At 37.5% G+C, this 14,971-nt stretch overlaps 1 long non-coding RNA gene across 2 annotated transcripts in view; it reads left to right on the forward strand.

The window, feature by feature from the left end:
• The window catches only part of LOC109547361 (uncharacterized), a 205,706-nt gene that overhangs the window by 74,012 nt on the left and 116,723 nt on the right, over nt 1-14,971 (forward strand). For both annotated transcript variants that reach the window (XR_012323962.1, XR_012323961.1), the window contains exon 3: nt 12,050-12,208. This is a non-coding gene — a long non-coding RNA (uncharacterized lncRNA). The remainder of the gene's footprint in view (nt 1-12,049; nt 12,209-14,971) is intronic.

Genomic DNA, 14,971 nt, shown 5'->3' on the forward strand with positions numbered 1-14,971 from the left:
TTGGATATTTCAGTTTTCAAATAGCACTGAATGATTTAAGTCCTTGTATAACTTGAAAACTTAAGATGCTTCAATTAGATTTCTTTTTTGGATTGAACACAAATCTGCCAATATTCCTTAGCTTGAAGTAGTTGTACACATAGCATTGTAAGCTGGCTTTAGTCAGATGAATCTAAACCTGACCCTTGCCTTTGTCGTTTAACAGTCATGTGATTCTTTTTAAAAATTGAGGTATAGTTGTACAATATTATGTTTCAGGTGTACAACATAGTGATTCACAATTTTTAAAGATTATATTACATTTACATTTATAAAATATTGGCTGTATTCCCTGTGTTGTACAGTATATCCTTGTAGCTTATTTTATGCATAGTAGTTTGTAACTCTTAGTCCCCTACCCCTATCTTGCCCGACCCTTCTTCCCTCTTCCCACTGGTAATCACTAGTTCTCTATATCTGTGAGTCTGTTTCCTTTTTGTTATGTTCACTGGTTTGTTGTATTCTTTATATTTCGCATATAAATGAAATCATACAGTATTTGTCTTTCTCTGTCTGACTTATTTCACCTAGCATAATACCCTCTACATCCAACCATGTTGTCACAAATGGCAAGATTTCATTCTTTTTTATGGGTAATAATTCATTACATATATATACTACATCTTCTTTGTCCATTCATCTATTGATGGGCACTTGGGTTACTTTCATTTCTTGGCGTTTGTAAATGCTACAATGAACATAAGGATGCATATATCTTTTCTATTTCATGTTTTTCTTTTCTTTGGTTAAATATCGAGGAGTGTAATTGCTGGATCATATGGTAGTTCTGTTTTTCTTATTTTTTGAGAAATCTCCATACTGCTCAGTGTTCTGCTCTTTAGAGTACAGAAATAGTAAAACATAGGCACTGCCTATGAATCCAGTTCCAGAATCCATGTTTTTAAAGTATACGCAACATATACTACTTTTCAAAAGGGCGAATCAGTGAGTATCAGCCTAGAAAATTATTTTGAAAGCAGTTTCTTTTTGTTTCTATTACAGACTAGTACTTAACAGTACAAGATCCAAGAGAATGTGGATTGCTATAATTAATTGCTATAAATCAATAGAATTTTTATTTTGTTTCAATTTTAGGTTGAATAATGGAATTTTCAAATGACTGTTTTGCCATGAAAACTTAATTACAGGTCTTTCAGAATTCAATTATTCATTTTTTGATAATTTTGGTGACAGAAAACCTTTCAATAAACAATTCTTAAGTTGTATCTGAAACTGAAATGGTCAACAGAGGTATAAAATCATATTGTCATGAAATTCCAAAAACTTAATCTCTAACCAAGTTTCTTTTCATGATCTTTATTAAAACTTATTTCTTTATTCTTTTCCTGTTGCCTCTTCTTCCTGAAAGATATTTTTCTGGATGCCTCACGGAAGTGTTGAGGTAATAGCAAATTATTTTTTATATATACTACCTTTCAAAGAGTTACATAAAATGAATGAAAAGCAAATGCCATTCTTTGTAACGTGAGATTTAAAGAAGGAAATGTTGAGATTTCACCTATGGGTATGGTGTACTGATTCAGAGATTTATGAAACATCACAACCTCACACACCCACTCATGCTACAGTCCAGCCATTCTTAGATGTCATAGTTAATTCCTGTAGAGATTATGCTGGATTTAACCAACTGTTACACAAACTTTAAATTGAAGAATACAGTGAATTGGTAGCTTAATCTCCTTGTAGATACTCCCTTAGAATTTTATTAGCCCTTCTTTTTTCTTTGCTTCTTTTTTTTTTTTTTACATCTTTATTGGAGCATAATTGCTTTACAATGGTGTGTTAGTTTCCGCTTTATAAAAAAGTGAATCAGTTATACATATACATATGTTCCCATATCTCTTCCCTCTTGCTTCTCCCTCCCTCCCACCATCCCTATCCCACCCCTCCAGGCGGTCACAAAGCACCGAGCTGATCTCCCTGTGCTATGCGGCTGCTTCCCACTAGCTATCTATTTTACATTTGGTAGTGTACATATGTCCATGCCACTCTCTCGCTTTGTCACAGCTCACCCTTCCCCCTCCCCATATCCTCAAGTCCATTCTCTAGTAGGTCTGTGTCTTTATTCCTGTCTTACCCCTAGGTTCTTCATGACATTTTTTTCCCTTAAATTCCATATATATGTTTTAGCATACAGTACTAGACTTTCTCTTTCTGACTTACTTCACTCTGTATGACAGACTCTAGGTCTATCCACCTCATTACAAATAGCTCAATTTCCTTTCTTTTTATGGCTGACTAATATTCCATTGTATATATGTGCCACATCTTCTTTGTCCATTCATCCGATGATGGACATGTAGGTTGTTTCCATCTCCAGGCTATTGTAAATAAAGCTGAAATGAACATTTTGGTACATGACTCTTTTTGAATTATGGTTTTCTCAGGGTATATGCCCAATAGTGGGATTGCTGGGTCATATGGTAGTTCTATTTGTAGATTTCTAAGGAACCTCTATACTGTTCTCCATAGTGGCTGTACCAATTCACATTCCCACCAGCAGTGCAAGAGTGTTCCCTTTTCTCCACACCCTCTCCAGCATTTATTGTTTCTAGAGTTTTTGATGATGGCCATTCTGACTGGTGTGAGATGATATCTCATTGTAGTTTCTTTTTGTTTGTTTGTTTGCGGTACGTGGGCCTCTCACTGTTGCGGCCTCTCCCATTGCGGAGCACAGGATCCGGACGCGCAGGCTCAGCGGCCATGGCTCACGGGCCCAGCCGCTCCGCGGCATGTGGGATCTTCCCGGACCGGGGCATTAACCCGTGTCCACTGCATCGGCAGGCAGACTCTCAACCACTGCGCCACCAGGGAAGCCCTCATTGTAGTTTTGATTTGCGTTTCTCTAATGATTAATGATGTTGAGCATTCTTTCATGTGTTTGTTGGCAGCCTGTATATTTTCTTTGGAGAAATGTCTATTTAGGTCTTCTGTCCATTTTTGGATTAGGTTGTTTGTTTTTTTGTTATTGAGCTGCATGAGTTGCTTATAAATTTTGGAGATTAATCCTTTGTCAGTTGCTTCATTTGAAAATATTTTCTCCCATTCTGAGGGTTGTCTTTTGGTGTTGTTTATGGTTTCCTTGGCTATGCAAAAGCCTTGAAGTTTCATTAGGTCCCATTTGTTTATTTTTCTTTTTATTTCCATTTCTTTAGGAAGTGGGTCAAAAAGGATCTTGCTGTGATTTATGTCATAGAGTGTCCTGCCTATGTTTTCCTCTAAGAGTTTGATAGTTTCTGGCCTTATATTTAGGTCTTTAATCCATTTTGAGCTTATTTTTGTGTATGGTGTTAGGGAGTGATCTAATCTCATACTTTTACATGTACCTGTCCAGTTTTCACAGCACTACTTATTGAAGAGGCTGTCCTTTCTCCACTGTACATTCCTGCCTCCTTTATCAAAGATAAGGTGACCATATGTGCATGGGTTTATCTCTGGGCTTTCTATCCTGTTCCATTGATCTATCTTTCTGTTTTTGTGCCAGTACCATACTGTCTTGATTACTGTGGCTTTGTAGTATAGTCTGAAGTCAGGGAGCCTGATTCCTCCAGCTCCGTTTTTCATTCTCAAGATCGCTTTGGCTATTCGGGCTCTTTTGTGTTTCCATACAAATTGTGAAATTTTTTGTTCTAGTTCTGTGAAAAATGCCAGTGGTAGTTTGATAGGGATTGCATTGAATCTGTAGATTGCTTTGGGTAGTAGAGACATTTTCACAATGTTGATTCTTCCAATCCAAGAACATGGTATATCTCTCCATCTATTTGTATCATCTTTAATTTTTTCCATCAGTGTCTTATAATTTTCTGCATACAGGTCTTTTGTCTCCTTAGGTAGGTTTATTCCTAGATATTTTATTCTTTTTGTTGTAATGGTAAATGGGAGTGTTTTTCTTGATTTCACTTTCAGATTTTTCATCATTAGTGTATAGGAATGCCAGAGATTTCTGTGCATTAATTTTGTATCCTGGTACTTTACCAAATTCATTGATTAGCTCTAGTAGTTTTCTGGTAGCATCTTTAGGATTCTCTATGTATAGTATCATGTCATCTGCAAACAGTGACAGCTTTACTTCTTCTTTTCCGATTTGGATTCCTTTTATTTCCTTTTCTTCTCTGATTGCTCTGACTAAAACTTCCAAAACGATGTTGAATAAGAGTGGTGAGAGTGGGCAAGCTTGTCTTGTTCCTGATCTTAGTGGAAATGCTTTCAGTTTTTCACCATTGAGGACGATGTTGGCTGTGGGTTTGTCATATATGGCCTTTATTATGTTGAGGAAAGTTCCCTCTATGCCTACTTTCTGCAGGGTTTTTATCATAAATGGGTGTTGAATTTTGTCAAAAGCTTTCTCTGCATCTATTGAGATGATCATATGGTTTTTCTCCTTCAGTTTGTTAATATGGTGTATCACGTTGATTGATTTGCGTATATTGAAGAATCCTTGCATTCCTGGAATAAACCCCACTTGATCATGGTGTATGATCCTTTTAATGTGCTGTTGGATTACGTTTGCTAGTATTTTGTTGAGGTGTTTTGCATCTATGTTCATCAGTGATATTGGCCTGTAGTTTTCTTTCTTTGTGACATCCTTGTCTGGTTTTGGTATCAAGGTGATGGTGGCATCGTAGAATGAGTTTGGGAGTGTTCCTCTCTCTGCTATATTTTGGAAGAGTTTGAGAAGGATAGGTGTTAGCTCTTCTCTAAATGTTTGATAGAATTCACCTGGGAAGTCATCTGATCCTGGGCTTTGGTTTGTTGAAAGATTTTTAATCACAGTTTCAATTTCAGTGCCTGTGATTGGTCTGTTCATATTTTCTATTTCTTCCTGATTCTGTCTTGGCATGTTGTGCCTTTCTAAGAATTTGTCCATTTCTTCCAGGTTGTCCATTTTATTGGCATAGAATTGCTTGTAGTAATCTCTCATGATCTTTTGTATTTCTGCAGTGTCAGTTATTACTTCTCCTTTTTCATTTCTAATTCTATTGATTTGAGTCTTCTCCCTTTTTTCTTGATGAGTCTGGCTAATGGTTTATCAATTTTGTTTATCTTCTCAAAGAAGCAGCTTTTAGTTTTATTGATCTTTACTATCATTTACTGCGTTTCTTTTTCATTTATTTCTGATCTGATCTTTATGATTTCTTTCCTTCTGCTAACGTTGGGGTTTTTTTGTTCTTCTTTCTCTGATTGCTTTACGTGCAAGGTTAGGTTGTTTATTTGAGATGTTTCCTGTTTCTTAAGGTAGGATTGTATTGCTATAAACTTCCCTCTTAGAACTGCTTTTGCTGCCTCCCAGAGGTTTTGGGTTGCTGTGTCTCCATTGTCATTTGTTTTTAGGTTTTTTTGATTTAATATCTAGTCTCATAGCTTTGTGGTTGGAAAACATAATTGATACAATTTCAATTTTCTTAAATTTATCAAGGCTTGATTTGTGACGCAAGATATGATTTATCCTGGAGAGTGTTCCATGAGCACTTGAGAAAAATGTGTATTCTGTTGTTTTTGGATGGAATGTCTTATCAATATCAATTAAATCTGTCTTGTTTAATGTATCATTTAAAGCTTGTGTTTCCTTATTTATTTTCATTTTGGATCATCTGTCCATTGGTGAAAGTGGGGGGTTAAAGTCCCCTACTATGAATGTGTTACTGTTGATTTCCCCTTTTATGGCTGTTAGTATTTGCCTTATGTATTGAGGTGCTCCTATGTTGGGTGCATAAATATTTACAATTGTTATATCTTCTTCTTGGATTGATCCCTTGATCATTATGTAGTGTCCTTCATTGTCTCTTCTAGTAGTCTTTATTTTAAAGTTTATTTTGTCTGATATCAGAATTGTTACTCCAGCTCTCTTTTGGTTTCCATTTGCATGGAATATCTTTTTCCATCCCCTTTCTTTCAGTCTGTATGTGTCTCTAGGTCTGAAGTGGGTCTCTTGTAGACAGCATATATATGGGTCTTGTTTTTGTATCCATTCACCCAGTCTGTGTCTTTTGATGGGAGCATTTAGTCCATTTATATTTAAGGTAATTATCGATATGTATGTTCCTATTCCCATTTTCTTAATTGTTTTGGGTTCGTTATTGTAGGTCTTTTCCTTCTCTTGTGTTTCTTGCCTAGAGAACTTCCTTTAGCATTTGTTGTAAAGCTGGTTTCATGGTGCTGAACTCTCTCAGCTTTTGCTTGTCTGTAAAGATTTTAATTTCTCCATCAAATCTGAATGATATCCCTGCTGGGTAAAGTAATCTTGGTTTTAGGCTTCTCTCCTTCATCACTTTAAATATGTCCTGCCAGTCCCTTCTGTCTTGCAGAGTTTCTGCTGAAAGATCAGCTGTTAACCTTAAGGGGATTCCCTTGTGTGTTATTTGTTGTTTTTCCCTTGCTGCTTTTAATATGTTTTCTTTGTATTTAATTTTTGACAGTTTGATTAATATGTGTCTTGGCGTGTTTCTCCTTGTATTTATCCTGTATGGGACTCTCTGTGCTTCCTGGACTTGATTAACTATTTCCTTTCCCATATTAGGGAAGTTTTCAACTATAATCTCTTCAAATATTTTCTCAGTCCCTTCCTTTTTCTCTTCTTCTTCTGGAACCCCTATAATTCGAATGTTGGTGTGTTTAATATTGTCCCAGAGGTCTCTGAGACTGTCCTCAGTTCTTTTCATTCTTTTTTCTTTATTCTGCTCTGCAGTAGTTATTTCCACTATTTTATCTTCCAGGTCACTTATCCGTTCTTCTGCCTCAGTTATTCTGCTATTGATCCCATCTAGAGCATTTTTAATTTCATTTATTGTGTTGTTCATCATTGCTTGTTTCATCTTTAGTTCTTCTAGGTCCTTGTTAAATGTTTCTTGCATTTTGTCTATTCTATTTCCAAGATTTTGCATCATCTTTACTATCATTATTCTGAATTCTTCTTCAAGTAGACTGCCTATTTCCTCTTCATTTGTTAGGTCTGGTGGGTATTTATCTTGCTCCTTCATCTGCTGTGTGTTTTTCTGTCTTCTCATTTTGCTTATCTTACTGTGTTTGGGGTCTCCTTTTTGTAGGCAGCAGGTTCGTAGTTCCTGTTGTTTTTGGTGTCTGTCCCTAGTGGCCAAAGTTGGTTCAGTGGGTTGTGTAGGCTTCTTGGTGGAAGGGACTAGTGCCTGTGTTCTGGTGGATGAGGCTGGATCTTGTCTTTCTGGTGGGCAGGTCCACGTCTGGTGGTGTGTTTTGGGGTTTCTGTGGTCTTATTATGACTTTAGGCAGCCTCTCTGCTAATGGGTGTGGTTGTGTTCCTGTCTTGCTAGTTGTTTGGCATATGGTGTCCAGCACTGTAGCTTGCTGGACGTTGAGTGAAGCTGGGTCCTGCTGTTGAGATGGAAATCTCTGGGAGATTTTTGCCATTTGATATTATGTGGAGCTGGGAGGTCTCTTGTGGTCCAGTGTCCTGAAGTTGGCTCTCCCACCTCAGAGGCACAGCACTGACTCCTGGCTGGAGCACCAAGAGCCTTTCATTCACACGGCTCAGAATAAAAGGGAGAAAAAATAGAAGAAAGAAAGAAAGAAGGAAAGAAAGGAAGAAAGGAGAAAAGAAAGAAAGAAAGCGAAAGAAAGAAAGAAAGAAAAAATAAAATATGATAGAATAATTAAAATAAAAAATAATTATTAAGAAAATAATTTTTAAAAAGTTAAAAAAAAAAAAGAAACGGACAGACAGAACCCTAGGACAAATGGTGAAAGCAAAGCCATACAGACAAAATCTCACACAGAAGCATCACATACACACTCACAAAAAGGGGAAAAGCGGAAAAATAATATATCTTGCTCCCAAAGTCCACCTCCTCAATTTGGGATTCGTTGTCTATTCAGGTATTCCACAGATGTAGGGTACATCAAGTTGATTGTGGAGATTTAATCCACTGCTCCTGAGGCTGCTGGGAGAGATTTCCCTTTCTCTTCTTTGTTCTCACAGCTCCCGGGGTTCAGCTCTGGATTTGGCCCAGCCTCTGCATGTAGGTCGCCTGAGGGCATCTGTTCTTCGCTCAGACAGGACGGGGTTAAAGTAGCAGCTGATTCGGGGGCTCTGGCTTACTCAGGCCGGGGGGAGGGAGGGGTACGGATGCGGGGAGAGCCTACGGCGACAGAGGCCAGCGTGACGTTGCACCAGCCTGATGCGCGCCGTGCGTTCTCCTGGGGAAGTTGTCCCTGGATCATGGGACCCTGGACGTGGCGGGCTGCACAGGCTCCCCGGAAGGGAGGTGTGGATAGTGACCTGTGCTCGCAGACCGGCTTCTTGGTGGCGGCAGCAGCAGCCTTAGCGTCTCATGCCCGTCTCTGGGGTCAGTGCTGATAGCCGTCTCTGGAGCTCCTTTAAGCAGCGCTGTTAATCCCCTCTCCTCGCGCACCAGGAATCAAAGAGGGAAGAAAAAGTCTCTTGCCTCTTCGGCAGGGCCAGACCTTTTCCCGGACTCCCTCCCAGCTAGCTGTGGCGCACTAGACCCCTTCAGGCTGTGTTCAGGGAGCCAACCCCAGTCCTCTCCCTGCAATCAGACTGAAGCCCGAGCCTCAGCTCCCAGCCCCCACCCACCCCGGTGTGTGAGCAGACAAGCCTCTCGGGCTGGTGAGTGCTGTTAGGCACCGATCCTCTGTGCGGGAATCTCTCCGCTTTGCCCTCAGCACCACTGTGGCTATGCTCTCCTCCACGGCCCAGATGCTTCCCCTCCGCCATCCGCAGTCTCCGCCCGCGACGGGGCTTCCTAGTGTGTGGAAACTTCCTCCTTCACAGCTCCCTCCCACTGGTGCAGGTCCCGTCCCTATTCTTTTGTCTCTGTTTGTTCTTTTTTCTTTTGCCCTACCCAGGTACATGGGAGTTTTCTTGCCTTTTGGGAGGTCTGAGGCCTTCTGCCAGCATTCAGTAGGTGTTCTATAGGAGCTGTTCCACATGTAGATGTATTTCTGTTGTATTTGTGGAGAGGAAGGTGATCTCCGTGTCTTACTCTTCCGCTATCTTCTCAAATACCCCCAGGCTTGTTTTCTTTATGTTTAGAGATGTTTGACTTTTCATTTGCTCATTTTCCCTTTATTTGCAGAAGATCTTTGAAGTCTAAATTTAAAAAGAGTCCCTCTAAAAAGGATTTATATTTGTGTCTTTCAGCTATCTGGGTGCACTACTGGTCTGAGACCACTTTTTTTTTCTTAATTCAAATAGATTTCCTTCATGTGATAGTTAATGTAGTAACCAACAGCTTTTGTCTTTTGTCTTATTCCATCAGAGAAGTTAAAACAGTCTCAGAGAAAAAACTTGCTTGACCTAGCTTTGGCAAGATCCCAACAACCAAGCCAAGCAACTATGGCCAAGGATTGGGGTAATACGTTTCAGGACTCAAGATTGATCAATCAGTGGTTATGAGATGGCTGGTAGCTTCTAAGGGAGCAACATGTATAAAATGATGGGTGAACAAACAAATAGACTTCTGCTACATATGCTCTCTTTCCTATGATGTCCAAAAATTTGTACTTCTTGGCTAACAATGGCCTAACACACACCTATTTTATTGTTCTAGTAGTTTTAGAAACTGAAACTTGTGACTTAAACATTCTGAAATACCTAGAAGGATGAAATTGAGCAGCTTACTAAACTTCTTTGGGCTTCTGCATCTGCATCTTGACAGTGAAAGTGTTAGAATCAATGGTCTCTAAAGACCCCAGTATGAAAGCGTTATTATTTTAGGAGTTACATATTCACTAATCAATGAATAAGAATTCACTCAACAGCCATGCATTTAATAGATGTTTGTGAATTCCTACTATGTACAATACATTACGCTAGGTATCATGAGAATGATTTTAATCAATTCTTTGTCAGGAAATTAATCTTTTCCCTTGAAATCTTGCTTATACTTCTAAAATGCATACTAAGTTTTATTAATACTGCAGCAAAGGCAAACTTTAGTACAATTCTGATTTTTTAAAATTCTTAAATTAGTGCTGTAATGTTTTTCTATACAGACATCATGCAATATTGAATTTTGAGGAAGAATCAACAGAAATGATGAAGGAAACTGTGATATTGTTAGACTTTGGAATCACAAAACATTAAATAATTGTGTTTACATAGTAAAGAATTTGTTTTTATGCCATGTAAGATCCTATAAGATTCCACTGGGACTAACCTCACTCAAAAGCAGTTTACAATTTTTACATTTAGTAAAGAGTTTGACAAACTTTTCAGTTTTATATCCATATCTGATTACTCTTGTCAGATATGCTGTGACTACTAGAATCATTAAAAAAAAAAAAAAAAGCAACTAGGCCTAGAACCCAGCACTTGCCTGTTAATTAGTGTTATCTGGCAAGATTTACATAACTTCCTTAGTCATACGGTTAATGAACTTTGATTTAGAACTGGGTGACTTGGCAAACTTCCCGTAAAGATATAATAATACTTGGACTGTTAAGTGTAAATAAAGGCCTGAATGAATGTAAATTTACCATATTCACCTATACTAAACAACCTCTTATTCACCATATTTTTGAATATGAACGTATGTAGAGAGGAGAACAAATTTTATATAATATTTTGTTAGCATGATTTATAACTTTTAAATATTTAAATATATGGTATTTGTTCCATACTGTACCATTAGTACATAGATGTCAGGGATGAACCCCTTGGCCTTATTTTCTGCCATGTTCTCTCCACTTTCTGCTGTAGTCCTTCATGGTTGCTTCCTGTTCCCCAGCATGCCCAGCTCTTTTTGTATACTGGAGTCTTTGCCCTTGTTGTTTCCCCTTCCTGGAATGCCTTTTCTCTTTTGCTGCCTGGTAGAATCTCTCCCATGCTTCAAAACTCAATTCAAATGTTTCTTCCCTTGGGAGCCTACCTGATCAGTTGATCTTTTCCTCTTCTGTGATCCCACAGACACTTTTAATTATATAGATTATATCACCTACAACAGTGAGATTTTGAAAACAAGCTCTGATTATGTTATTCCCATTTACTTTATGATAAAGTCCAAAATCCTTAGTGAGACTTGTAAGGTCCCCACCCCATTAAAATCCACATACTTAATTCTTCAGCCACATCTCCCACTCTGATCAGACTAGTCTGCCTGAGAATCTCCTCCCCAACTTTTTGCACATGTTGTTCTCTTTGCCTTGGACATTATTTTCTACCCTCTTGGTGAATCTCTATTCACCTCTTAAATTTTAGCTAAAGTTTTACTTTCTTAGAGAGACTTTCCGCGACCCTTAGATTAGGTTAGTTCTCCATGATTTAAGTACCCAAAGCACTCTATACACTAAAATGGTGTATCTGATGCTGTCTTTTCCATTAGATTTCATGAATATGCTTACCTTGTTCAGTTATATTTCTGTTAATCAAGCATGTGTCAGGTATTTCAAAGGCATTTGATAAATATTTCTTTTGATAGAATGAATGCAAGGATAAATTCAAGCCTTCATTTTGAGAGAAACCTTCTCACCCACCTCACTCTTTCTGTGTCTATATAATGCCAGACATGGAGTGGGCACTCAATGATATTATATTTCATTTACATAAACATGTTTTCTTTATTTATAACTTATTTGCAATGGAATGCTCAGAATTTTTCAGGTAAAGTTATTCCAATTATATCCTTTTAAGTACTTGACTATTTTCTATAAATACCTTGTTGAATATTCAGAAAGTTTTTCAGACCTCCTGGTGAATCCTTCTCAAACACGTTTGTTTTTTCCTCCTACTATGCCTGATCTACAAAATTTGGAGACTTCTCCCCATCTAGGCCTCTACTTAGCTCCTTTCTCTCCTTAAGGTGATCTCATCTAGTCTTGTTGGCTGATGACTCTCAGACTTGATGTGTATGTACTGGAAATTCCAGATTGATATGACCTAATTATCTTCTTGACATCCTTATTGGAATGGCTGTTAAGTATCTTAAACGTGACATGTCCTAAACAGAGTTTAAGTATTTTTTTATTTCTTGACAATAACACATTCTTATTCCCTTAGAAAGAAATGGATGATCTTTGGTCACAGTAAACAGTAACAGCAGATCAGATGTTATACCCATCCCAGTGGATCAGTGACAACTTCCTACTAGGACTTACACCTTTAAAAGCCAGCCCAGCAGCAACAGCCTAACTTCAATGACCATACTCTGGGCTATAGGTCAGTCAATCCCTAAATGCTCCCACTTGTGATATTCCACCATTTCCTGAACTACTTGCTCTTGGAAACCCCAAATGATAGTGGTTTGTTTTCTTCAGAGGCTTCACCTGGAAACAAAGCTCTTTTTTGCTTAACAAACACAAGAGTCCAATTTTGCTTTCACTTGTTTAATGGAGGCCTCTTCATTTTACACCCTTCAATCATGATACTTTCCCAGTTTTCTTCATCCCATTATGGAATCATCATCTTTGAGTCTTCTCTTTAGCTTGCATAGCACATCTTACATATCAGTAACTTCTGGCAACCGTACCTTCAAAATTTGTTCTGAATCTATCCAGTAGAGCATAATGTTTAAGTGTATGAATTGAAGCCAAACTACCAGCTTTTCTACTTACTACACAAGTCACTTAAGCTTTTTGTACTTTAACATCATAACAGTACCTAATAACAGTACCTACTTCATATGATTAGTGGGAGGATGAAATAAACCAATGCACACAAAGTGCAGAGAACGGTGCCTGACACATAATAAATGTCATATACACATTAACTATTATCATTGTGATTACCACACTCATCCAAGCTACTATTATCTCTGCAATAACCTCTTAATTAGTGTACCTGCTTCCACCATTGTCTGGCCAAAATCCAATTTCCTCGTGGTAGCTAGAATGATCTATTTAGAAAATCAACTTTATTGAAGTATAATTTACATACAAAAATGTATCCATTTTCAGCATACATTTCTGTAAATTTTGAAAACTTATACACCCATGTAACTATAATCACAGTCAAGGTATAGAACATTTCCATTATGTCAAATAGTTCCCTAGTATCCCCTTTTAGTCAGTTCTCCTTTCCCAGCCACAGCCCTGGGCAACCACTAATCTAATTTCTGCCAGTATATTAGTTTATACTTACTAGAATTTCATAAATGGAATTGTACATTATGTTTTTTGGTGTTTTGTTTGTTTTGTTTTTGGTGTCTGGTTCCTTTCAGTCAGCATGTTTTTGAGATTCATCCATATTGTTGCATATTGTTCACTACTATTTATTGTTGAATAGAATTTCACTGGATGAAAAAACTACAATTTGCTTATCCATTTACCAGTAGAAGAACATTTATTTTTTCCTCCTACTTTTTGGTTATTATGAATAAGATTGCAATAAACATTTGTGTAAACTCTGAGTGGACAATAAAAAACTTGTTTAAAGTATTTGACTTTTATTAATAACACATTTTTAACAAGTCTTTTAGTGCACATGTGCACATATTATTTCGGGGTATATAATTAGGAGTGGCATTTCTGGGTCATTGGGTATACATATGTTCAACTAGAGTAGATAATGCTCAAGGGTTTTTTGAAGTTTATTGCCCATATTTGATGAAAGATATGAATCTACATATCCAAGAAGATCAAACCTTAAATAGAATAAATTCAGAGATTTATGCTGAGAAGCATACAAGAAAATTTTCAATAAGATTAAGGGCTGATTTCTCATCAGAAACCACAAAAACCAGAAGGCAGTGGGATGATTTAATCAAAATGATGAAAGAAGAAAACCTGCTGATTAAGAATTCTATACATCAGCAGTCCCCAACCTTTTTGGCACCAGGGACTGGTTTTGTGGAAGACAAGTTTTCCACAGACAGTGGGAGGGGATGGTTCAGGTGGTAATGTGAGCAATGGTTCAGGCTGTAATGTGAGCGAGGGGGATGTGGCAGATGAAGCTTTGCTTCCTTGCCTCCTGCTGTGCAGCCCAGTTCCTAACAGGACGAGGACCAGTACCAGTCCACAGCCCAGGGGTTGGGGACCCCTGCTATATAGGGCAAAAGTATCCTGAGGAAGTGGAAACAACCCAAATGTCCATCCACTGATGAACAGATAAACAAAATGTGATTTAGCCACACAGTGGAATATTATTCCGCCATAAAAAGTAATGAAGTACTGTTATATGCTATAACATAAATGAACTTTAAAACCACTATGCCAAGTTAAAGAATCTAGACACAAAGGCCATGTATTTTATGATTCCATTTATATGAAATGTCTAGCATAAGTAAATCCATGGTGATAGAAAGTAGCCTAGTCATTACCAGGGCCTTAGGGGAGGGGAGAAGAAATAGGAAGTGATTACTTAGTGGGTGTAGGATTTCTTTCTGGGGTGATGAAATGTTCTAGTGTTAGATAATGATGATGGTTGCACAACATTGTGAATGTACTAAAAGACATTGAATTGGATTAGTTGCATTCTACATTATAAAAAATCAATTGAAAAGAATATGTCTTCAGTGGTAGGATTTTTAAGACCATGGCACCTGGAGTTAATTCTAGCAACAAAGTTTTTCTAATCTCAAATATTACCACATGGCTGCCTACTTAATGTATAGTTAAGGCTTTACACTTTAAAATATTTAAACTGGTAAATTTATATTATGTGAATTTTAACTCAATTTTTAAAATTAATGATAGTATTCAATTATAAATTAAAGAATAAAATAAATATTTCTGAGTCCATGTGATATGAATAAAAATAGGGGGAAAGGAGAAAGGATAAATCTTATTTAAAGCATTGCAATGAATATAGAAAGAATGAAAAAATGGAAATCACCATTAGAACATCATGGTAATATTATTGCAGGCAAACCTGTCTTTTCACGTGCTTATTTACCACCTGTATATCTTCTTTGGTGATCTATTTCTGAATAGATCTGTTCAGATTCTATTGCTCACTTTTTACTGAGTTGTTTATATTTTTAAT

Source organism: Tursiops truncatus, chromosome 1, assembly GCF_011762595.2.
Source record: "Tursiops truncatus isolate mTurTru1 chromosome 1, mTurTru1.mat.Y, whole genome shotgun sequence".
NCBI lineage: Eukaryota > Metazoa > Chordata > Mammalia > Artiodactyla > Delphinidae > Tursiops > Tursiops truncatus.